The following is a 26338-nucleotide window of genomic DNA, read 5'->3' on the forward strand; positions in this document are numbered from 1 at the left end:
TCCATGGGGATAGTCTTGATCCCTATCTCCTATACAATGTCACGAACCTCCATCCATAGTTCATCAGGCACTCTGTCTATCAGATCTAGTTCCTTAAATCTATTGTCACTTCCACTGTATAATCATAAGGGATTTGATTTAGGTCATATCTGAATGGTCTAGTGGTTTTCCCCACTTTCTTCAATTTAAGTCTGAATTTGCCTATAAGGAGCTCATGATCTGAGCCACAGTCAGCTCCTGGTCTTGTTTTTGCTGACTGTGTACAGCTTCTCCATCTTTGGCTGCAAAGAATATAATCAATCTGATATCGGTGTTGACCATCTGGTGATGTCCATGTGTAGTCTTCTTTTGTGTTGTTGGAAGAGAGTGTTTGTTAGGACCAGTGCATTCTCTTGGCAAATCTCTATTAGCCTTTGCCCTGCTTCATTCTGTACTCCAAGGCCAATTTTGCCTGTTACTCCAGGTGTTTCTTGACTTCCTACTTTTTCATTCCAGTCCCTTATAATGAAAAGGACATCTTTTTTGGGTGTTCTAAAAGGTCTTGTAGGTCTTCATAACCATTCAACTTTAGCTTCTTCAGCGTACTGGTTGAGGCATAGGCTTGGATTACCTTGATATTGAAAGGTTTGCCTTGGAAACGAATACAGATCATTCTGTCGTTTTTGAGATTGCATCCAAGAACTGCATTTTGGACTCTTTTGTTGACCATGATTGCTACTCCATTTCTTCTAAGGGATTCCTGCCCACAGTAGTAGATATAATGGTCATCTGAGTTAAATTCACCCATTCCAGTCCATCTTAGTTCGCTGATTCCTAGAATGTTGATGTTCACTCTTGCCATCTCCTGTTTGACCACTTCCAATATGCCTTGATTCATGGACCTGACATTAGAGATTCCTATGCAATATTGCTCTTTACAGCATTGGCCCTTGCTTCTATCACCAGTCACATCCACAACTGTGTATTCTTTTTTGCTTTGGCTCCATCCCTTCATTCTTTCTGGAGTTATTTCTCCCCTGATCTCCAGTAGCATATTGGGCACATACCTACCCAGGGAGTTCCCCTTTCAATATTCTCTCATTTTGCCTTTTCATACTGTTCATGGGGTTCTCAATGCAAGAATACTGAAGTGGTTTGCCATTCCCTTCTCCAGCGGACCACATTCTGTCAGACCTCTCTACCATGACCCTCCCATCTTCGGTGGCCCCACGCTGCATGGCTTAGTTTCATTGAGTTAGACAAGGCCATGGTCCATGTGATCAGATTGACTAGTTTTCTGTGATTATCGTTTCAGTGTGTCTGCCTTCTGATGCCCTCTCGCAACACCTACCATCTTACTTGGGTTTCTCTTACCTTGCACGTGGGGTATCTCTTCACGGCTGTTCCAGGAAAGTGCAGCGCTGCTCCTTAACTTGGACGAGGGGTATCTCCTCATGGCCACCCCTCCTGACCTTGCATGTGGAGCAGCTCCTCTTGGCCCTCCTGCGCTTGTGCAGCCACCACTCCTTGGACATGGGGTCCTTACCCTAAGCAATGCAGCCTGCGCCTCCCTGTTCAGCACCCACTTGCTGGTGGCAGATGTGAGTGTCTGGGCTACTTCTCTGCTGGGATTTGCCATTAGGCACATAATCTGTGGGTTTTATTTATTTATTTTTCCTCCCAGTTATGTTTTCCTCTGGGATTCCAAAACTCCCCACAGACCTGCTGGTGAGAGGGCTTCCTGGTATTTGGAAACTTCTCCTCTTTTATGACTCCCTCCTGGGACGGATCTCTGTCCCTAACTCTTTCGTCTCTCTTTTTATCTGCTATATTTTTTCCTACTTCCTTTTGAAGACAATGGGCTGCCTTTCTGGGTGCCTGATATGCGCGGCCAGCATTCAGAAGTTGTTTTGTGGAATTTGATCAGCGTTCAAATGTTCTTTCGATGAATTTGTGGGGAAGAAAGTGGTCTCCCCATCCTGTTCCTCCACCATCTTCCATAGTTAACCATTTCTTATACTCAATTTCCATCTGCAGGAATCAGTCTTTTGGTTTTGATATAACTTTCAGATGCTTAATTTTTTTTTAATGCTTAAATTTTACAAATCATTTCAGGGTGTAGCAGTCTTAACTGCCAGTTTATGGGCATAATAGCTGATATTAATTTGGTATTCTTTAAATTCTTAATTAACTCTCTAGATATACCCTTTTCTCTGTTCTTCTTTACACAAAAGAAAAACAATTTTCTAAAATGAAACAAAAGAAAGAGAAAGAGTGATAAGAAAAGCCCTGGACATTAAAATAAAATCTCAGACTTTAAGTTTCAGTTAAAATGTTTGACCTTTGAAAAATTTCACACTGTCTTGAGTCTCAGGTTCTTTGTAAAAAATCTGACCTATAAATATTATAACAACTCAATGGGTGAGTGTATAGAGAGCTTTTATAGAATTTGCACATAATAGATACTTCTTAATTATGATTATTGCTATTACTAAACAGGGCTTGAAGTTATAAATTAGGGTTCTTTATACTTTAAACTGAAATTGTCAGACATCTTATATGCCTCATTCTTATCTTAGAACTTCCCAATAAGCATTATTCAAAGGAGAAAAACAGTTAATCTACAGTCCTCCTAAGAACTTTCCAAATACTGTTAGGAATATAAGATGAACTCTGTGGGAACTATGGATCCCAGAAGGTTAGGAATTGGTCAGCTGTTGGATTGACAATCTCCCTTGTTATTCAAAATAGAAGTCCTCTTCATTTCTAGAACTCTTCCTCTAAAGTTCCTGAGAACTGCTTTATGTTGTCTAAAGGAAAAATAACATCCTCTTTGGAACTCTTGCTTGTTTTCCCTCAGTAATGTTTGGCCTCTTCTATTTTCACTTTAGCACAATTACTTTAAGACAACTACACATCTGGCCAAGAGCTGCTACCATGTTTAATGCCCTATGAAAAATTAGGCATTTTAGGGGAGTAATTGCTGTGTCGGGCAGCTGGCGGTCAAACTCAGTAACAAAGTTGATCCATTAGCAGCATACCCCACCCTTGGACAGAACGTCTGTGTGTGTGTGTTCGTACCCTGAAATTTGAGGCAGTGTCAATTGTTTCTCTATCGAGGTGAGCCTGAAAACTAAGTGTAAGATGACAAATAAGCTGGATCTCTTTGTAGTAATACCAGCCACACTGTCTGCCTTTAACTTTTAGTATGAACTGTTTGAGGGTTGTGATGTGATAGATGGATTTTATAAATATTCTTACTCTAATTTCTGAAAGAGTAGATCTTTCCTATGTGATGCTTTTATTACCAGGCTCCAAATAAAGGAGATCTCTTCTGCTACTTCTGAAGGTTGCTAAGCTAGATATATGATGCATTATCTATAAAAATGTTCTTTTTCCTCCTCACTCCCTGATTTCAGAATAATAACTTTTGATGTCAGATGGGTAAAGAAACATAGGATATTAGTGGAAAAAATGAAGAACCTTATCTGGTTCGATTTTATGGTTTTGGTGAGGAGGAAACTTGAGGCAAAGAAATATTCTGGCCAGTGGGTGAGTGTGGGTGAGAGAGGTCATTATTGGAGCACTGATGTGCTGGGTGGTGTTTTTCCAATTGCTCTTTGTTGCCCCCAGAGATTTATATTGACACTCAGTAGGAAGGTCATAGATATGTGAGTGGTATGCAGTCCATTTTGCATAAGGAGGGCTCCAGATCCTTTGGAAAGATCATTAACAAGCTCAAGGTGGATCTTCAGCACTGTGACTGACTCTGCTTTATTTACACACAGAGAGGCACTCAGTAAATGCTATTAGATTAAGGTTAAGTCAGGCATGATGGGGAAGGAGGAGATTGAAAAAGCTGGCTTAAAACTCAATATTCAAAAACACCAAGATCATGGCGTCCAGTCCCATAACTTCTTGGCAAATAGAATGGAAAAAGGTGGAAGCAGTGACAGATTTCCTCTTCTTAGGCTGGAAAATCACTGTGAATGATGACTGCAGCCATGAAATTAGAAGACGTTTGCTTCTTGGCAGGAAAGCTATGACAAAGACAGTGTGTTAAAAAGCAAAGACATTACTTTGCTGACAAAGGTCCATATAATCAAATGTATGGTCTTTCCAGTAGTCATGTACAGATGTGAGACCTGGACCATAAAAAAGGCAAAGTGCCGAAGAATTGATGCTTTCAAACTGTGATGCTGGAGAAGACTCTTTTTTTTTTTTTTTAATTTAATTTTTTAAATTTTATTTTATTTTTAAACTTTACAATATTGTATTAGTTTTGCCAAATATCGAAATGAATCCGCCAAGGAGAAGACTCTTGAGAATCCCTTGGAAAGCAAGGAGATAAAACCAGTCAATCTTAAAGGAAATCAATCCTGAATACTCTTTGGAAGGACTCATGCCTGTGCATCACAAAGAAGAGTAGCCCTGCTCACCACAACTAGGGAGAGCCTGAACAATGAAAACCCAGCAAAACCAAAAAAATAAATCAATAAAAAATTTAAAAATAGTCTAGGATTGAAGCAGACATTAAATAAATATATATTTTTTAATTTTTTTGAATTACCGAAATGGGTGGTGACCAGCAGTCCACTGAACACTCTTGCTTCTTTCTATAGTAAGCAGTTGTGAGTGGGATACAACTACCCAAACTGAGACACTACTTCCCAGGTCTCCTTACATCCGGCTAAGGTCACATGACATATTTTCATGACCATGTGGGGAAGTGATGTATGTCACGTCAGGGTGGGGGGCATTGAGAAGCAGTTTAGCTGTCCTTTTATTTTCTTTCCTCATCTACTAACTGAAAGCAGAACATTCCCAGGCCTCAGTGAGCAGGGGTAGCAAATTTGCAATATCGGGCAACTGAATCCCCGAATCTCCAATGTGGAAAAAGCCAATTGTCAACTACAAATGTCTTCTTTGACTACTACCTGAATAGAAGTAAATTGTTATTGTGTTAGCCCCTGACATTGAAGACTTTATACATTAGAGTAGCTAGAGTCAGCTTAAAACATAGGTCAAAGTAAAAATGACGAGGTTCGATCCAGACAAAATTTACTTTATAAGGAGGCTGTGCACATCTATGCTCAGTTGTGTCTGACTTTTTGTGACCCCAGGGACTGTAGTCCACCAGGCTTTTCTGTCCATGGGACTTTCCAGGAAAGAATACTTGAATATTCTTTCCCTTTTCCAGGAGATCTTCCCAACCCAGGGATCAAACCTCCATCTCCTGTGGCTCCTGCATTGGCAGGAGGAATTTTTACCACTAAACCACCTGGGAGGCCAAGAAGGATTCCAAAAAATAGACTTTGGACATTGAATGGTACCAAATGTTGTTGATATCAAGCAAAGAGTTGTGTATCTCATACTCTATCTCTGAGTTATATATACTTCGAGTCATGAACTGGGAATAGTACTTGAAAGGTCAGATTGATAATACTAGCTACAGAAACAAGATTTCTATGACAGGTTGATGGATACTCCACTTTCAAGGTGTACTTTTAATTATAATCTCATTACTTTACTTCTGATGGTTGCACTCACCTTGCAAGAAGAATTTGGTTCTGTTTCAGAACTAAGAATGGTCTCTATGACCAGTGGGGAAGTGAGTGAGATAGCAGAGAACAGGGACATACAGAGAGAAGGAGAGAGGGGGAAGAAAGGAGTGAGAAAGAAAGAGGAGACAGAGACGCACACAAGAATAAGTGAGTGAAGAGATTCAGCAAAGTGCTGTTGGAGGGAGTAGACAGAATGAGGGTTGGAAGCTTAATGTGGCATCTGCAGATGTCTCCATAAGACCAGGAGGAAGTCATCCCAAGCCAATAAGCATGTCATGGGGAGAAATGAGGATTTAAACTTAATAGCAAATAGATCCAGCAATGCAGCTTTGTAGAGCTGTAGGGGAGTTTGGTTCTTAGCCCAGAGAGAGCTTAATAGAAGTCAATAATGAAATCATCAAGATGCAAGCATTAAATGCTTAAATGTGCTGTCTTTGCCTTTCATTACAAAGGGTTTGTTTCTCTCCAAGCACAATCTAAAAGCACAAGTACACAACAGAATCTTTGCTTTAAAAAAAAAAAGTGTACTCACTTTACAAAAATACAAGTCATATTGTTTTACCTCTTACTTTCTGGAGGAAAAATAAAAAAAAGAAACAAATGGAAATAGTCAAGAGATGGGAGCAAGTAAAAGCCTCAAATGTTAAGTTGAAATTCACATTTAAATAAGTTTTCTCTAATTGCATTCAGTTAAAAATATTGCTCTTTACCATGATCCTTTCCCTCTCAAAACCTAACAGCAGTGATGACCAGTTTTTTAGCACATGTCAATGGTTTATTAACATTTATTTATTAAACTTCACTCCAGATAGGAACATAAATAAACTTTACTTACACAAAGCTAAGACCAAGAATAATTTTTAGTTTAGCATACCTCATGCTAATGGAAATACTAAGAACAGATAAGCTAGTAATTCTCTAGGGAGAATCATAAAGAAAAGTATCCCTGTAAAATTACAGATATACAATGCTAACCCTAGTATTACTAGAATTATCATAATACTGTTTTTTAGTAATATATAGGACACTTTTAAAACATCCATTTTATCCATCCATTTATTCATTCAATCAGCATATATTGGAAGTCTCCTTTGAATAAGACATTGCTCTTTGTGTGGTCATTGTGGAGATGAATATGGAACAATCCTTGCCGTCAAGAAAGTTAGACAGAATCATTTCACTCTCTTTTAAAAATAAATTTCTAAATAAAAAAGGAAAAACCAAAGACTATGGATTATATAGAAGATTACATTATAGTTTCCAAAATAGAAAATAATAGCATGAAAATTGCTAAGAGAATAAATCTTAAAAGTTCTCATCACAATAAAAAATGTAACTATGTATGATGATGGATATTAACTAGACTTATTATGATGATCATTTCACAATATATACAAATATTGAATCATTATGCAGTACCCCTGAACTAATATAATGTTATATCTCAATTATACTTCAATAAAATCGAAATACTTGGTTCCAATAAAAGATAAATGAACAATAGATTTTTTATTTGAATCCACATAAAGATTAGAAAATGAAAGGTAAAGTTAGGGTTTTCATTTTTCATATCTTGAAAACTTATTCCTTTTGAATATCATGGAAAAACTCTAGGCTGTATCTACTCCTCTTTCAGAGTCCCTTCAATCTCCCCCAAGAAGAAAGAACATTAAAGAGAAAAGACACATCAGTACTGTACTTTAAATATATATACCAGGTGAACAAAGTCAGAAATGGGAAATAAAAACCCTCCTGCTTTACTTGTTTCCTCTTTCTTGGGATTCTAAGGCAAAAATTCAAAAATGAACATCAGGTTCCAAAATGATGGCCATCTGTAAAATTCAAACTATTGATTTTCTCCTTCTATTGATTGGTCAAAGGAGACACCACCTGTGTGAACTCATTTATTCCATTCTCCGTAGTTCATGAAACTGAAGGGGCAGCACTGAGAAAGAAATCCAGATCACTGAATGAAACATAAAATTTAAAAAACAAGGTATTTTTTTCTTTAATATTTTAATATTTAAAATATTTATAATATTTTAATATTTTAAAATAGGCATGCAATTTATGTGGAGGAAAGAGAACTAATTTTAAGTGTACATTTTGATGAATGTGTGTTAATCGCTCAGTCATGTCTAACTCTTCACAACCCCACGGACTGTAGTCTGTTAGGCTTCTCTACCCATGGAATTCTCCAGGCAAGAATACTGGAGTGGATTGCCATTACCTTTTCCAGAAGATCTTCCCAACCCAGGGATCAAACCCTGGTCTCCTGCATCCCAAGCAGATTCTTTACCGTTTGAGCTACAGTTTGATGAGTTTGGATAAATGCATGTGCTCATATAATCATATAATCACCCCGATAAAATACAGAACATTTTCATTCCTCCAGAAATTTTCTTTTCCTATCAATGCCTCATCTCTCAGAGACAATCACTGTTCTGATCTCTCTTGCAATAGGCTACTTTTGTCTATTCTATGACTTTATATAAATTAAACTATGTGGTGTATATTCTTTTATGCCTGGCTTCATTCACTCAACCTGATGTGTTTCTGATTCATTTGTTCAATTGCATGTATCAGTAGTCCAGTTCTTTTTATTACTGGGTAATACTCAATTGCATGTCAAGAAGCAACGGTTAGAACCGGACATGGAACAATGGACTGGTTCAAAACTGGGAAAGGAGTATGTCAAGGCTACATATTGTCGCCTTGCTTATTTAACATATGCAGAGTACATCATGTGAAATGCAAGTCTGAATGAAGCTTAAGCTGGAATCAGATTGCCAGTAGAAATATGAATAACTGCAAATATACAGATGATACCACTCTTATGGCAGAAAGCAAAGAGGAACTAAACAGCCTCATGATGAAGGTGAAACAGGAGACTGAAAAAGCTGACTTAAACTCAATATACAAAAAACTAAGATCGTGGCATCCAGACCCATCACTTCATGGCAAATAGATGATAAGAACAGGGAATGGAAACAGTGACAGACTTTATTTTCTTGGGCTCCAAAATCATTGTGGATGGTGACTGCCGCCATGAAATTAAAAGATGCTTGCTCCTTGGAAGGGAATAAATCTAGACAACATATTAAAAAGCAGAGACATCACTTTACTGATAAAGGTCCAGATAGTCAAAACTGTGGTTTTTCCAGTAGTTATGTACAGATGTGAGAGCTGGACCATAAAGAAGGCTGCATGACAAAGAATTGACGCTTTTGAATTGCGGTGCTGGAGAAGACTGTTGAGAATCCCTTTGACAGCAAGGAGATATAACCAGTCAATTCAAAGAAAATCAACCCTGAACATTCATTGGAAGGACTGATGCTGAAGCTCCAATATTTTGGTCACCTGATGCAAGGAGCTGACTCATTGGAAAAGACCCTGCTGCTGGGAAAGATTGAGGGCAGGAGGAGAAGGGGACAACAGAGGATGAGTTAGCTGGATGGCATCATCAACTCAAAGGACATGAGTTTGAGAAAACAGGAGGATAGTGAAGGACAGGGAAGCCTGGCATCTTGCAATCCTTGGGTTCGCAAAGAGTCAGACACAACTGAGTGACAACATCAAATGCTCAGTTGTAGAAAGAGCACAATGCTTTAACTTTCAGCAGTTGTATGCACAAGTTACTTCCGTTCTATTTACTATAAAGAATACACCTCATATGAAAATTCCTTTTCAAGTATTTTTCTATACATATATTTATATTTCTCTTGGCAGTAGAGATGCTGGATCATAGGCTAAATATATGTTCAACTGTACAAGAAACTGCTAAAGATTTTTCCAAATGGGAAGTGATTTAAAATTCCTACCAACAGTAAATAAGAGGTCCAATTTTCTTGTATCCTTGCCAAAACTTGGGGTTGTAGGTTTTTTTTTCTTTTTACTTTTAGTCATTTTAATGTGTATTGAATGGTATTTCACTAAGGATTTCACTTGCATTATCTTGGTTAACAATGATGTTGGCCATTTCACATGGCCAAACCTCTACTTCCTTGCATGAAATATATGTTCAAGCCTTTTGATAATTTTTAATAGGATGTTTGTCTTATTTATCTTATTGTTGATTTGTAGGTTTTTAAAATGTATTCTAGATATGGGCCCATTTTCATATGCATGTATTGCAAATAGTTTTCTCAATTTGTGGCTTGCTTATTCATTTTCTTACTTATGTCCTCTGACAGAGGTTTTTTGTTATTGTTGTTGTTTTAATTTTGACAAATTCCAATTTATTTATTTTTAAGTTGTGGATCCATTGCTTTTTATATCCTAAGAAATCTTTACCTAATTTAAGGTTGCAAAGGAATTCCCTTATGTTTTCCTCTTACAGTTTTATATGATCCATCTCAAATTAATTCTTGTGTATGGTGTGAGGTAGGGTGTCAATGTTAAAGGGAAATAAAGCTCTTCTTCCGATCACTGAGAACTGAATTCAATATATGTTAGGCGTGAACTCACATACATAAAAAATATATAAAATATTATGATTTATTGCTATCTTCAGATACATGTAGAATGAAAACATTTAATCCATCACAGCTTATAAAATTTCAGGGGTACAAAAATAATTAGATTATGACCACTTCTGCCAGGAGTGAGGATAAGAGGTCAAGGTTAATAAATAGTTGGGAACATTTTTGACATGCTAGTAAAAAATAATATCAGATCAATAAACTGAGAAGTAAGAAGAACAAACTGGCCATATAAGAAGACTTCAACCTACTTAGATTAAAGGGTTTGGCTAATATCCCAAGGAGTGACCAATTCATCTCCAGAAACCTCTGGGAGGTAAATAGGAAAAAAATATCATTTGACTTGAATTTATGCTTGGAAAAAATAGTTTACATCTAATAATAATGTGATTGTTGGGTATAATCTGGGTATGATGATACCAAAACATATAATTCTGGGTATGATCCCAGATTGGAAATATAATCAGGCAAAAACAACATATTAGCTCTAAGTTCAATATCATACAGGAACATACATACATAAAAATCTTTTAAAAGTTTTTTTAAACAAACAAGAATTATTTTGAGCATATGTTGTAAAGAATTATTTATGGTCTTATGTTGGTAAAGGCTAACAGAGTTTTTGCCAAGAGAACACACTAGTCAGAGCAAACACTCTCTTCCAACAACACAAGAGGCAATTCTACACATAGATGTCACTAGCTGGTCAATACCAAAATCAGATTGATTATATTCTTTGTAGCCAAAGATGGAGAACCTTGATACAGTCAACAAAAACAAAACCAGGAGCTGACTATGGCTCAGATCATGAACTCCTTATTGAAAAATTCAGACTTAAATTGAAGAAAGTAGGGACCACTAGGCCATTCATGTATGACCTAAATAAAATCCCTTATGATTATACAGTGAAAGTGACCAATTCAAGGGATTAGATCTGATAAACAGAGTGCCAGGAGAACTATGGATGGAGGTTTGTAATGTACAGGAGGTAGTGATCAAAATCATCCCCAAGAAAAAGAAATACAACAAGGCAAAATGGTTGTCTGAGGAGGCCTTACAAATAGCTGAGAAAGGAAGAGAAGTGAAAGGCAAAGGAGAAAAGGGAAGATATACCCATTTGAATGAAGAAGTCCAAAGTATAGCAAGGAGAGATAAGAAAGCCTTCCTTAGTGATCTGTCCCAAGAAATAGAGGGAAAAAAAAGAATGAGAAAGACTAAAGATCTCTTCAAGAAAATTAGAAAAACCAAGGGAATATTTCATGCAAAGATGGGTACAATAAAGAATAGAAATGGGATGGGCCTAATATAAGCAGAAAATATTAAGAAGACTTGGCTGGAATACACAGAAGAACTAGACAAAAAAGATCTTAATGACCCAGTTAACTGCAATGGTGTGATCACTCACCTAGAACCAGACATACTGGAGTGTGAATCCAAGTGGGTCTTAGGAATCATCTCTATGAACAAAGCTAGTGGAAGTGATGGAATTCTAGGGGAGCTATTTCAAATCTTAAAAGATGATGCTCTTAAAGTGTTGCACTCAATATGCTAGCATACTGGAAAACTCAGCAATGGCCATAGGACTGGAAAAGGTAAGTTTTCATTCCAATCCCAAACAAAGACAATGCCAAAAATGTTCAAACTACTGCTCAGTTGCACTCATTTCACATGCTAGCAAAGTAATACTCAAAATTCAGCAAGCTAGGCTTCAACAGTATGTGAACTGAGAACTTCCAGATGTTCAACCTTGATTTAGAAAAAGTTGAGGAACCAGAGATCAAATTGTTGACATCTGTTGGATCATAGAAAAAGCAAGAGAATTCCAGAAAAAAAAAAATCTACTTATGCCTCATTGACTATGCTAAAACCTTTGACTATACTGATCAAAACAGACTGGAAAATTCTTAAAGAGATGAGAATACCAGACCCTCTAACCTGACTTCTGTAGGTCAAGAAGCAACAGTTAGAACCAGCCATGGGACAATGGACTGGTTCTAAATTGGGAAAGGATTATGTCAAGGCTATATATTGTCTCCCTGCTTATTTAACTTATATGTAGAGTAAATCATGCCAAATGCCAGGCTTGTTGAAACACAAGCTGGAGTCAAGGTTGCCAGGAAAAATATCAATAACCTCAGATATGCAGATGACACCATGCTTACAGCAGAAAGTGAAGAGGAACTAAAGAGTCTCTTGATAAAGGTAAGAGAGGAGAGTATAAAAGTTGGTTTCAAATTCAACATTCAAAAAACTATAATCATGGCATCCTGTCCCATCACTTCATGACAAATAGATGGGGAAACAATGGAAAGAGTGACAGAGTTTATTTTCTTGGACTCCAGAATCACTGTAGATGGTGATTGCAGACATGAAATTAAAAGATGTTTGCTCCTTGGAATAAAATCTGTGACAAACCTAAACAACATATTAAAAAGCAGAGACATTACTATGCCCACTAAGGTCCATATAGTCAAAGCTATGTTTTTTCCAGTAGTCATGTATGAATGTGAAAGTTGGACCATAAAGAAGGCTGAGCCCTGAAGAATTGCTGTTTTTGAACTGTGATGTTGAAGACTCTTGAGAGTCCCTTAGACAGTAAGGAGATCAAACCAGTCAATCCTAAAGGAAATCAACCATGAATAATCATTGGAAAAATAGATGCTTAAGGTGAAGCTCCAGTACTTTGGCCACCTGATGAGAAGAGCCAACTCGTTAGAAAAGACCCTGCTGCTGGGAAGTACTGAAGACAGGAGGAGAAGGGGACAACAAAAGTTGGGATGGTTGGATAGCATACTGACTTGATGGACATGAGTTTGAGCAAGCTCTGGAAGATGGTGAAGGACAGGGAAGCTTGCATGCTGCAGTTAGTGGGGCTGCAAAGAGTTGGACATGACTGATCGACTGAACTGAACTGAAGGAGTGACACGGGCTGCAAAGAGACGACTGAGTGACTGAACAGCAACAACAAATTCACTTTAGATTACTAAGGTAGGTGTGTAAATCAATTCTAATTTTGTTCTGAAACCCATTTGACCCTACTATCTGTTCATTGCTATGAGACTACACCATGATCTATATATTTCCCTCTATATCATTATCCAGTTTATTTATACCAACTCTACCACTACCCTTTACCCTGATTTTTGTTTTCGTCTTTTTCTTTCCCTTGGGAAAAACATGAAAAAATGAGTTAGTAGAAGTTCCTCTAGTTTGCTAAAATATCTTCATGAAATTATTTAGAACTGTACAATAAAAGAATTTAAAGGATCCAAAAGGTTTCCCAAAGTAGAATTCTCATAAATGATATAAATAAAATAGTCATGCTTAAATGAAGTTGGAATGTCTATTAAATACAAATAAGTGGGATTTTGCCTTAAAATATCTCAGAGATGTTGACATGATACTATGTCTTAAGTACAGTATGTTTATGTTTCTCAAATATATTTGACCACAGATCATTTTATTAACATAGTCTGGACTAGCCTATTATTTACATTTTCTGGAACAGTGTCCTTTGGGGCACAGTTTGAGAACTGATGTTCTGGTCTAGACCAACCTGTAATATCCCTGAGTCCCCAGCTCTTACAATCTGTAATGCTCACAGAAATTTTAATTTTCCCTTACATATCTTTTTAGCCATCATACAACATTAATGAAGAAAGACCCAATGAAATTTGATGATTCCATACTGAATTTTGGTGGGCTTCACATTGGTTTATAGCAAACTTCACTGTTCAAACCTCATTCAGTAGCCCCTAGCATAATAGCTTGTCAAATCACAATGTAATTCATTCTTTTTCCCCCCTTGAACCTGCTGGAAGAGTTAGTATGTAAATTTCAACCTATTTTTAAGGGTTATTTTCACTCAAGTGAAATCTATCAAGGAAGGAGGGTTATTTTTACAGCATACAGCAACTGCTGATCACCATGGCAACCGGCCTGGTGAAATGCAATAAAGCATCCCTCTGTTATCGTAAACACAAAAGGGAAACACTGAAATCTAAAAGAAAGGCAATTATTGTAGGGGAAAGAAACAACACGCCAATGGAACATTTGCAATATTGTGTGACTTCACCCAGCAAGACGTTATTTCCAAAGCTAGCAATGTCCAGACTTTGGGCTCTACTAGTTAGGATTGAACAAAGGTTAGGCAAAGAGTCCTTGAAAGAACTAAAGATGTTTTCATTTCTAAGTGACAAAATGCCACACATTATTTCAAACCAATATAAACTTTTTTTTTTCCTTTTCTCATTTCTTAAAACATGAAATAGTTTTAGAAAATATAGACATTAGGGAGAAGGATAAAATACCCTTATCAGTCTGGCTTTCTTTGGGGAAATATTTTCTTCTTGGCTGTGGAACTGTGCATAGAGAATAAAAAGAATAGTCTGCAGAGATCACATTTCTTTTATAGAACTTCTTCTCTCTTAATTGTCTTTTACTAGAATTCCTAGTAAATTTCAAGCAGATGAAAGAAGAGCCACTGTTAACAATTACTAAAATTTAGATTCAGTAAGTTCTGAGAATCATGTAAAATCCAGGGAGTCAAGAGTATTGGAAGACATATAAATTGAGATAGGTTAAAGCATAAGAATTTTTGTGCCTATAATGTAGATTGGGGAATTGAGGTCCATACATGTTTGTGTTAAATATGAGCTGATTACAAAGAGTGGCCTGGAATTGTAGAACGAGCACCAAGAATCAAGAATTAAAGGAATTCAATATCAAGAATTAAAAGACTAAGAAAACAAATCATTTTTTTTGAAGATCTGTTTCTGCACCTACCTGTACCCAAATAATCAGTTTTCCTCTTTCCCACAAGGATCGCCTTCAACTAGTCTATTTAGGAATGAGAGAGGATCATCTTGTCTCAGGCTTCCCTGATGGCTCAGACTGTAAAGAATCCACCTGCAATACAGGAGACCCAGGTTCAATCCCTCAGTCAGGAAGATCCCCTGGAGAAGGGAATGGTTGCCAAGAGTTGGACAGGACCAAGTGACTAACACTTTCACTTGGGGCTTCCCAGGTGATGTTAGAGGTAAAGAGCCCACCTGTCAATGCAAGAGACAAGAGATGCAGGTGGGGTCCGTGGGTCTGGAAGATTCTCTGTAGGAGGGCATGGAAACCACTCCAGTATTCTTGCCTGAAGAATCACATGGAATCCTTGGGATTCCTTGGAGCCTGGCTGGGTACAGTCCATATGGTTGCAAAGAGTCAGACACAACTAAAGTGACTTAAAACACACACACATATGCACATCTTTTGTCTGCTGCCAGTCTACGATGTTGACCACTGCTCCAAAGCATTTCTGTCAGCACTACTCACTTAAATACTCATGGCCTGGAGATCCCAGCACACTCTCCCCTGACACATGTCTGCCCCTTCTATGTGGAACTTTGTGGAGGTGGGCAGGGAGTTTTCCTTCAAATGACTACCACTCAAGAGTTTGGGTTTATTGATTTTACTATTTGCGTAAAACTAAAGGGAATTACATCATGTGAAACAAGACAGTAAAACTGGCAAGTCATATATTTAAAGTTCAAAGAGAAAGTACCCAAGGTTAAATGCTTCATGTGTACAGTTCAGTTATGAAACTTGCCATCTGGTCTGAAATTCTCTTTGAAAAAAAGCACCTTCTTTTTGTCTTCTAATTTTCACTATGTATCTCCAGCCTCTTTGAGAGATCTGCTTCCTACTCATTTAAGTTGGCTCATTCCAAGATCCTTCCTCCTGCGTCCATCATTATTCATTCAAAAAATATTAAGTGCTTACTATTTGCCAAATAAAAATCCATATCTTGGTGATACATCAGTGAAAAAGACAGATAAAAATCTAAGCCTCATAAAGCTTGTAATAAGGTAGATGGGCAAAAAAGAAATAAATCAAATGTGTAGCAGTTGGTGAAAGTAAATTGTTTGGGGTAAAACAAAGCAAGCAAGAAAGCTCTTGAATAGAGGTAGGGGGGAAGATAAGAATTTTAACTGGGTACTTAAGAAAGATTATACAGAGAGGGTGACTTTTCAGTTAATACCTGAAGGAAATGAGGAAGCAAAGCACATAAAAATAGACAGATGAATATTCTAGATTAAATGAACGAAATTGCAAGGGTGTTGAGATAGAAGTCCCAGGATGTTCTAGGAGGCTCATGTGGCTAGAACACAATGAGTAAACAGAAAAACTGTTCATGTGATGAGATGAAGTAGATGAGAAGCTTCTGTGTATTTACATATACTGTGTGTGTATATATATCATTGCATATGATAAGCATATTCATATGCACATATATGATACATACATATTAACAATAAATATGGCATATATAATAAAATAGATATGTATATATAAACCCTATATGTTCAGTTCAGTTCAGTTCAGTTCAGTCACTCAGTCATGTCCGACTCTTCGCGACCCCATGAATCGCAGTGCGCCAGGCCTCCCTGTCCATCACCAACTCCCGGAGTTCACTCAGACTCATGTCCATTGAGTCAGTGATGCCATCCAGGTTTTAAAAGCAGAAGCAATGTGATCTGGTTTATTTTCTAATGGGGCAACTCTGACTTTTGTTTTGAGAATATATTGTAGAAAGGCAGAGAGTCTAATTTTCAGGCTCTTACAATAATCTGAGAGACAGCAGTGGCTGGACAAAGATGAAAGTGGAAGAAAGGAGGAATAATTTTCTTCTATAAATATGCTAGTGTACACCTACACATGTAAAGCACAGACTATAGCATTTCCTAATGGCTTTCTAAGCCTGGGTTATAGTGCCTAAAATGATGTCTTAGTGGTTCAGGCGAGATGGCCCAGTTTGACCTGCTTGTGTTAAGTTCCATAACTATTCCAGAGTGGGAGATAGCACTTCAAATCTAGTCAACATTGAGGTTTTCTCACTAATGAGAAAATAAAATTTACTCATACATTCATTTTTAAAATTTAAAACATATTTCTTTATTCTAAATATTAGGTCTCTTTTTCTAACCCATCCACCTCTATGTATATATCTCAAATGCATATGCACACAAACACACGTACACAGCCTCACAAGGACAGACAGAAACTCAGAGATATGTGTTTGCTATGAACTAGTGCATCACAGAGTGTGTCCACTGATGATTGATGGTCTTCACAATGTGACCTAAAGGTGGACAGATGCAAGAAAAAAGGAATGAAACAATTCTCTTCACTTGCATTTCACAAATTTGAAATGTAAACTTGTGATATTTTCAAAGAATTTGATAGATACTTAAAACAGACATTTATTTTTTTAAGAGTCTGAACACACATTCAGTATCTGCTTTGGGAAGTTCAACCCCATTGAAATTCAGTTAACAAGGTATAGTTCATTTCAGGCAATATATTGTCTTTGTATTTCCATGTTAATGCTTACTTTTGTTAGATTTACAGTTCTTTTGTGGTGCAATGTGCCCAGAATTCTCAAAAAAAATGGACAAAAGCCTTAGGTATGTCTTTTGGAAACAGGAAAGATTAATAAAACTAGAAATACTGAAGAATACAAGACATAATTAGACAAACTTGAACAGGATTTCAGTATATGCTGCTACAAGTATATCTGTGAATGCAGTGATATTATTTTGAAGGGGTTTCAGCATAAAAAAGCAAACACCAAGTATGATGATGAATTTCTGGGAAATGGATCTTATAGGACTGCAGATGTCATTCTCAAACAGTAGTATGAAGGCATTGATGTTTTTGCATGACTACAGAAGGAAGCATAGCATTTTTCTAGGAAAGTAATTGATTATTTTCCCCCTGAACAAAATTAAATGATATTTTTCAGTAAAAAAAGAAGAAAATCTTTGCTTATATGGAAAAGAAGAAAATGCCAGAGGTATGATTCAAAGTGACACCCCTTGGATCAGTGCACTCCCTGTGTGGGTTCAGGTCATGTTCTTACTGTGAAACTTGTGAAATGTTAATGACAAAGCGATTCCTTAGAGATAACTCAGAATAAAGCACTAGTAATTTTGAAATCAAAAGACACCATCTGGACATTATGAAATATCAGTGACACAAAGTGAATGAGCAAATGCCATCATTTATGTCTGGGGCAGGTGTTTGCTTTATATGTGGGTGAAATGACAGGTGTGCAGAGTCTGAAACAGCTCCTGACACATACCTGGTAAAGAAGAAGGATTACGAAACAATTTTTTGTAAGCCAAAGAGGATCCATGAGACAGCAAATATAATGGTTTTGATTACTTTGTGAGATAGAATGTAAACTGAAAATAATGCATTGTGATCAATAATAGCAGAAAAATAGGTATGCAAATAAAGTAGATATATCCTAAGGCCAATCCACACAATATTTCCAGAATTACTTGTTGGCCAATCTACAACTCATTATCCTAATGCGCTTTTGAAGGAAATAGGGAATTGCAACTATTATCAAATGACATGAACTTCCTTTTTTTGCCCCCAGCATGTCAGTATAGACCGTATCTAAGATTGCATGTGCCTTGTCCTAGTGGTCTAACTTAGTGATAAAGTGTGTGACTATCACTTTGGGTGAAAATATTTAAAAATTTTAAATGGTTAGTTGAATATATTAACAATTTTAAAAAAGAAATCCAAACTATGATGCAAACATTTCAGCCACCAGATTTTTCCTTTTGTCACTGATTTTTATCACTTAAAGACCGGATCAATTTACCATTATATATAATATTTTGAAACATCATAATACTGCAGTAATAATGGGAAGGCATAATTTCCAGAGTTCAAAAAAACTGAAGACTGAAACGTTAAACCTCCCTGCATTTTAGTGTGATGTGGGTTCTTCACCTTAGTACACCATTAATGCTATGGGTCCTTTACCTTCACTATAGTATCTGTCAAGTATTATTTTTAAAAATGTATCAATTTCTGGGTCTTTGTTTGATTTGAACATGCAGAACTCACTGACAGAACCACTAATATGTGTTTACTCTTCACAGTAATCTTATATGTGTAAATTAGCATTTTTTTACATTAATAGAAGAGTAAGAAAATAAATAAGATGTGAAAATTGCATAACTAACATATTGAATAGGCATGGACTTGTTTTGACTTTTCACTATGACTTTAATATTTATCGTATAGAGAAAATATTTCCTCCATGAACTTGGGTTAAAAAAAAAAAGTGTGTGTGTGTGATGGAGGTGGGGTAGAAGGGTTTAGTTCCGTGACTCTTATGTTTTCTGTTTACTAGCAGAGAACCCTTGGTAACTGTAGCTCCTTAACACTGTCTCAGTTCATGAATAAGTCACTAAAGTCTAAAATTTGTTTCATGACAAATCTTCTCTCCACCAATGGCCTTCCTGTACAGTCAGCTTACAGAGCTAGAGAAGTTAGCTGGTTCTTCTCTTCTCTTTCCTTGGCTAACAGTGCCTCTCCTGCTTCTACCTAATACTTGTTTCAACCACCCCTGAGGGAAAGAAAACTAAAGGAAAAGCTCCAGTTCAACTTGGGTAGTGCAGTTGTCTTCCAGTCTCGGGGCTCTTCATAGAAAGAGGATACATGGAGGACTGTCTCCTGGGTCTGTTTTATAAAGACTGCTTCCCTGGATGGGACTTTTGGCTGCAGCTTTTGTAACAGGGACAGAACTCCCCTTAAGGTAGCCTTTCTCTCCTCATCCCCTAGTTCACTCCATACCTAGAATCTGTTGACACTTCACTGCCATTTCCAGGTGATCCTGAGGAGCAGGATGTAAAATTTCTCCAAGTTGGTGCTTTTTTTCCTACTGCAGATCACATGTGTCCCACCAAAAATACTCATACATTACGGTCATTTACTTTAAAAATTTGCATTTTGTTCTGGCCTTACACTTCGGATTTCTGCATGTATTTCATCTTGGTTTCTTGGCAAAGCTTCAATTGTAGCACTTCCTACAATTTCAAATAATAATTTTCCTTTAATTCATGATCGCTAACCTCAAGCAGACTGTTAGGGTTATCCAGCTGTCTTACATTTCTCTTGTCATTTCACTGTTCAGTGTTCTAAATAAATATTTCACACCTCTCTCACACATCTCAAACCACTACAACATCTCTCCCCCTCATTCTCAACTGATGACATTTCTTCTTGGGCCACTGAGAAAATAGAACCAACCGACTGAGAACTTTGACCAGTGTACCAAATCATCTGCCTATATACCTATATTATGTTTTGCTTCCCTAACCATTAAATGAATAAACATTTTCCACCCTTATCTTCATTTATTATCTGTACTTCTACTCATCTGCTTCTTTTCTTTCCCCTTAAACAACTTCATATTTAAATAACTTTTCTGGGTTAAATATTTTTAAAGGCCTCATAAAAATTAGCAAGAAGCCATTATTACACATATAGATTTTTATTATTTCCAATTATTTTAAAATTATACACATTTGCTTATTTATAAAAGTTTTGAAATTGATGTGCATGACACAGGAAGTCTGGCTAGTGTTAAAGTTAAGGAGAAATACACACATTTCTTTAAATTTCACAATTATATTTTGGGGGAGATTTTTTCCTAGCTATTTTGCCTTGTAAGCTTTATGTTAATTCAAGACATCCATAGCAGAACAACAGAGACCAGCTGTGCACAAGGTTTAAGATATAAAATAATTTGGGCTAGTTTTTACATATTTTTAATATAAATACATAAGATACTGTGATCTTTTTATTGAAATCATATGATAACATTTATTTCAACCCATTTACTTCTAAAATGACACCACTCTTCAATTTTCTACCCTCTTTCCAGTGCTATCTAAATTTCCCACCCATCTAGGCATGCTTAACAATATACAAACATGCCCCTTCCAACTCTATGTACTGCTTTATTTTTTTTTTTTTTTATCCTTCTCTGCAGAAGCTTCTTAAAAGTGATTTTCAATACTTTCTATCTCACTTTTGTTCTTCCCAGTTTTTCTTGAATCAACTCCAATTAGGCTTTTATCACTCCCTTCCAATAAAACTGATCTTAGGAAGGTCACCAATAGCTATGCCTCTAAATTATTTTAACTTGACCTAAAAGTATTTGACACTAGATTTGTCCTGCCTCTATGAATCACTCTCTTCACTTGGCCTCATGATATCACTCTGTCTTGGCCGTCTTCCTTTTCCACTGGCTGCTTCTCTTCTCTCTGCTTTATTGGTTTCTCCTTGACTTACTAACTGTATGACCTTGTGCAAGTTACTTAACCCTTCTGACCATTTTCATCTGAAACAGGAAAAACAATAATATCTGACTCATGACATTGTTTTGAGGATTAAATGAACGAAGGTACTTAAAGTGCTTAGTGCCTGGTACGAGAGCACTATGCACGTTAGATTTTGTCATATCACCACGACATCATTGTCATCCTGACCACTTATGCCACAGTGGCTCCAGGGCTTGGTGCCCAGATCCTCTTCTTTTTTCTAGCCATGTCATTCTTTAAGTGATTGCATCAACTTTATGACACTAATTACCATGAAGCACTTGATAATCTCCAAAGTCATGCCTCTACTTATTTCTCCTGTGAGTTCTAGAATCATATATTTAAATTTCTTTCTACTCAACATCTCCACTTATGTCCCTAAGCCATTTCATGCGAATTTCTGATTCTTGCCTCAAACCTGAATCTGCCATGAATTGTACCTTCTCCCTAATTTGCAACTCTATTCCATTGCTCAGGCCAAAACACTGAACTATTCTTTGTGGCCTCTCCAACTACATTTTTTGAGATCTATAATTTACATTAGAAAGCTAAGCATAATTAGTGGAATAATACAAATATTCTAGTTATGTTAAACTTGAATTTTGAATGTGGTTAGTTAACATAATATCAAGAATTCCCAGTCATGGCCTAATCAACCAGAAATTTTATCAGTCAAAATCTCATTCCAGATCCAGTCACTGCAAGTCCTTCTGTTATCCCCATCTTGTTTGCAACCAAGGTTTGCTAATTGACATACTGAATGTCAAGAGTGATTTTTTTTTTTTTTTTTGGTGAGACTAGAAACCTATTCACTTGCATCACGATGTTAGAAATTGGCTGTCCTTTGTGAAATTAAAGCATTTAACATACAAACATTGTTTAGCAGCTTAGAGGTTCTCTTTACCCTTGAAGACCGATGTTCTGCAGCACCTATAAATGGGCCCGCTGAAGCTGGATCTCCACGAAGGCCCAATCCTGCTAGTAATTTTATGATTTATTTTTCTTTCTTTCTTCTTCTTCTTCTTCTCCTCCTCCTCCTCCCCCTCCTCTTCCCCCTCTCCCTCCCCCTCCTCCTCCTCCTACTTCTTCTTCTTTTTAATGGAGTATAGCATCCGGGCCCATCACTTCATGGCAAATAGATGGGGAAACAATGGAAACAGTGGCAGACTTTATTTTGGGGGGCTCCAAAATCACTGTGGATGGTGACTGCAACCATGAAATTAAAAGACCCTTGTTCCTTGGAAGAAAAGCTATGACCAACCTAGACAGCAAAAAGCAGAGACATTACTTTGCCAACAAAGGTTCATCTAGTCAAAGTTATGGTTTTTCCAGTAGTCATGTATAAATGTGAGAGTTGGACTATAAAGAAAGCTGAGCACCAAAGAATTGATGATTTTGACCTATGGTGTTGGAAAAGACTCTTGAGAGTCCCTTGGACTGCAAGGGGATCAAAGCAGTCCATCTTAAAGGAAATCAGTTCTGAATATTCATTGGAAGGACTGATGCTAAAGCTGAAACTCCAATACTTTGGCCCCCTGATGCAAAGAACTGACTCATTGGAAAAGATCCTGCTGCTTTGAAAGATTGAAGGCAAGAGAAGAAGGGGATGACAGAGGATGAGATGGTTGGATGGCATCACCAACTCAATTGACATGAGTTTGAGCAAGCTTGGGGAGTTGATGATGGACAGGGAAGCCTGACATGCTGCAGTCCCTGGGGTCACAAAGAGTCGGACACGACTGAGCGACTGAACTAAACTGATAGTTGCTTTACAGTGTTCATGAACTCATTTGTTAATCAGAAATAGAGACACAGATGCAAAGAACAAATCTATGGATACCAAAATGGGGGGAGTGGGATGAATTGAGAAATTAGGATTTACCTATACACACTATGTATAAAATGATACATATGGTAACTAATGAGAATTTACTGTACAGCTCAGGGAACTCCACTCTGTAGTGATGTGAATGGGAAGGAAATCCAGAAAAGTGGTTGTATATGTATCTGTATAGTTGATTCACTTTGCTCTACAGTAATTTAAGTATTTTTTAATTTTATTTTATTTTTAGACTTTACAATATTGTATTAGTTTTGCCCAACATCGAAATGAATCCGCCACAGGTGACTGCAATATTCTACTACAGTGCATAGAACCCTGCCTTCTGCCTTGGAAATATTGTCCTTCTACCTAGAGTTAATTTTTCTTAGCATATGAAAATTGTACTTTATTGAATCTCTCTGGGTGGGTCTAGGAAATATTTTGTGCCTCAGGTCAAGAGTGTTTGGCCAATGAAATAGGTGCACTATAGAATTTGGTCTGAGACTTTTGTTCACGCTAAGCAGATATCATGTTATGAGGTTGTGAAAATACAACTCTTCCTTCACAACTTTAGAATTTTGTTCTTGTTGTTGTTCAGTTACCCACTCATGTCCAGCTCTTTGTGACCCCATGGATTACAGCATGCCAGCCCTCCCTACTGCTTCTCATCTCCTGGAGTTTGCCCAAGTTCATATTCATGGCATCAGTGATGCCATCCAGCCATCTCATCCTCTGACACCCTCTTCTACTTCTGCCCTCAATCTTTCCCAGCATCAGAGACATTTCCAATTAGTTGTCTGTTCACTTCAGATGACCAAAATACTGGTGCTTCAGCATCAGTCCTTCCAGTGAATATTCAAGGTTAATCTCCCTTAAGATTGACTAGTTTTATCTCCTTGTTGTCCAGGGGACTTTCAGTAGTCTTCTCCAGCACCACAGTTTGAAGGCATCAAGTTTTTGGTGTCCTGCCTTCTTTATAGTCCAGCTCTCACTGGGAAGACCATAGCCTTGACTATATGGACCTTTGTTGGCAGAGTAATGTCTCCACTTTTCAACACACTAGATATGTCTAGGTTTGTCATCACTTTCTTGCTAAGAAGCAATTGTCTTATGATTTCATGGCTGCAGCCACTGTCCACAGTGATTTTGGAGCCCAAGAAGAGGAAATCGATCACTACTTCCACTTTTTCCCCTTCTATTTGGCATGAGGTAATGGGTCTGGATACCTTGATCTTAGCTTTTTTAATATTTAGTCTTAAGTTTGTTCTTTCTCTCTCCTCCTTCACCCTCATCAAGAGGCTCTTTAGTTCCTCTTCACTTTCTGCCATTAGAGTGGTATCATCTGCATATCTGAGGTTGTTGATGTTCCTCCCACCTATCTTGATTCCAGCTTATAACTCATCCAGCCCAGCATTTCTCAGGATGTGCTCAGCACATAGGTTAAACAAACAGGGTGGCAGCAGACAGCCCTATCATACTCCTTTCTCAGTCTTGAACAAATCAGTTGTTCCTAACCCTTTCTTAGTAGGGTCCTAAGCAGAGACATTACTTTGCCAACAAAGGTTCATCTAGTCAAGGCTATGGTTTTTCCTGTGGTCATGTATGGATGTGACAGTTGGACTGTGAAGAAGGCTGAGCACTGAAGAATTGATGGTTTTGAACTGTGTTGTTGAGGAAGACTCTTAAGAGTCCCTTGGACTGCAAGGAGATCCCACCAGTCCATTCTGAAGGAGATCAGCCCTGGGATTTCTTTGGAAGGAATAATGCTAAAGCTGAAACTCCAGTATTTTGGCTACCTCATGCAAAGAGTTGACTCATTGGAAAAGACTCTGATGCTGGGAGGGATTGGGGGCAGGAGGAGAAGGGGATGACAGAGGATGAGATGGCTGGATGGCATCACTGACTCGATGGACATGAGTTTGAGTGAACTCCGGGAGTTGGTGATGGACAGGGAGGCCTGGCGTGCTGCGGTTCATGGGGTTGCAAAGAGTCAGACACGACTGAGAGACTGATCTGATCTGAACTCTTTCTTCTTGACCTGAATACAAGTTTCTCCACAGGTAAGATGGTCTGGTATTCCCATCTCTCTAAGCGCTTTTCACATTTGTTATGATCCAGACTCAAAGGCTGTAGTGTAGTCAAAAAAACTGAGATAGGTATTTTTCTGAAATTCCATTGATTTCTCTATCAATCCAGTGAATGTTTGCAATTTGATCTCTAGTTCCTCGTCCTTTTATAAACCCATCTTGAACATCTGGAAGTTCCTGGTTTGGATAATGCTGAAGCCTAGCATTCAAAATTTTAAACGTAACCTTACTAGCATGGGAGATGAGTATAATTGTCCGAGAGTTAGCACATTCTTTGACAAGATTAATTGGGAATTAATATTTTCCTTTTCCAGTCCTGTGGCCACTACTGGGTCTTCCGGATTTGCTGACATAATGAATGTAAAACCTTGATGGCATCATCCTTTAGGGATTTGAATTGTTCTGCTGGAATTTTATCACATACACTAGCTTTATTAACAGCAGTGATTCTTAAGGCTCACTTGACTTTGCACTCCAGAATGTCTGACTCTGGGTGACTAACCACATCATCATCATAATCCAGTTCATTAAGATCTTTTTTATACAGTTCTTCCATGTATTCCTTCCATCTCTTCATAATCTCTTCAACATCTACTAGGTTTCTACCACTTTTATCCTTTGCTGAGCCTTCTTTCAGAGAAGGAGATGGCACCCCACTCCAGTACTCTTGCCTGGAAAATCCCATGGACCGCTGCAGTCCATGGGGTCGCTAAGAGTCGGACACGACTGAGCGACTTCACTTTCACTTTTCACTTTCATGCATTGGAGAAGGAAATGGCAACCCACTCCAGCGTTCTTGCCTGGAGAATCCCAGGGATGGGGGAGCCTGGTGGGCTGCCGTCTATGGGGTTGCACAGAGTCGGACACGACTGAAGTGACTTACCTTATGCCTTCTTTGCTTGCAATGCTCCCTCGATGTTTCCAATTTTCCTGAAGAGATCTTAACTTTTTTTTGTTTTGTTTTCTGCTATGACTAAGCACTGTTCATTGAAGTAGACCTTCTTGTCTCTCCTACCTGTTCTCTGGAATGCTGTGTTGAATTGGATGGACCTTTCCCTCTCTCCCTTGCTTTTCACTTATTTTCATTCTTCAACTATTTGTAAAGCCTCCTCAGGTAACCAGTTTGCCTTCTTGCTTTTTTTTTTTTTTTCCTTTGGGGTAGTTTTGTTTGCCATTTCCTGTCAAATATTACAGACTTCTGTCCATAGTTCTTCAGGCACACTGT

This window comes from Bos grunniens, chromosome 3 (assembly GCF_055505025.1).
Source record: "Bos grunniens cultivar Pamir isolate PY7600 chromosome 3, Bosgru_T2T1.0, whole genome shotgun sequence".
In the NCBI taxonomy this organism is placed as follows: Eukaryota; Metazoa; Chordata; class Mammalia; order Artiodactyla; family Bovidae; genus Bos; species Bos grunniens.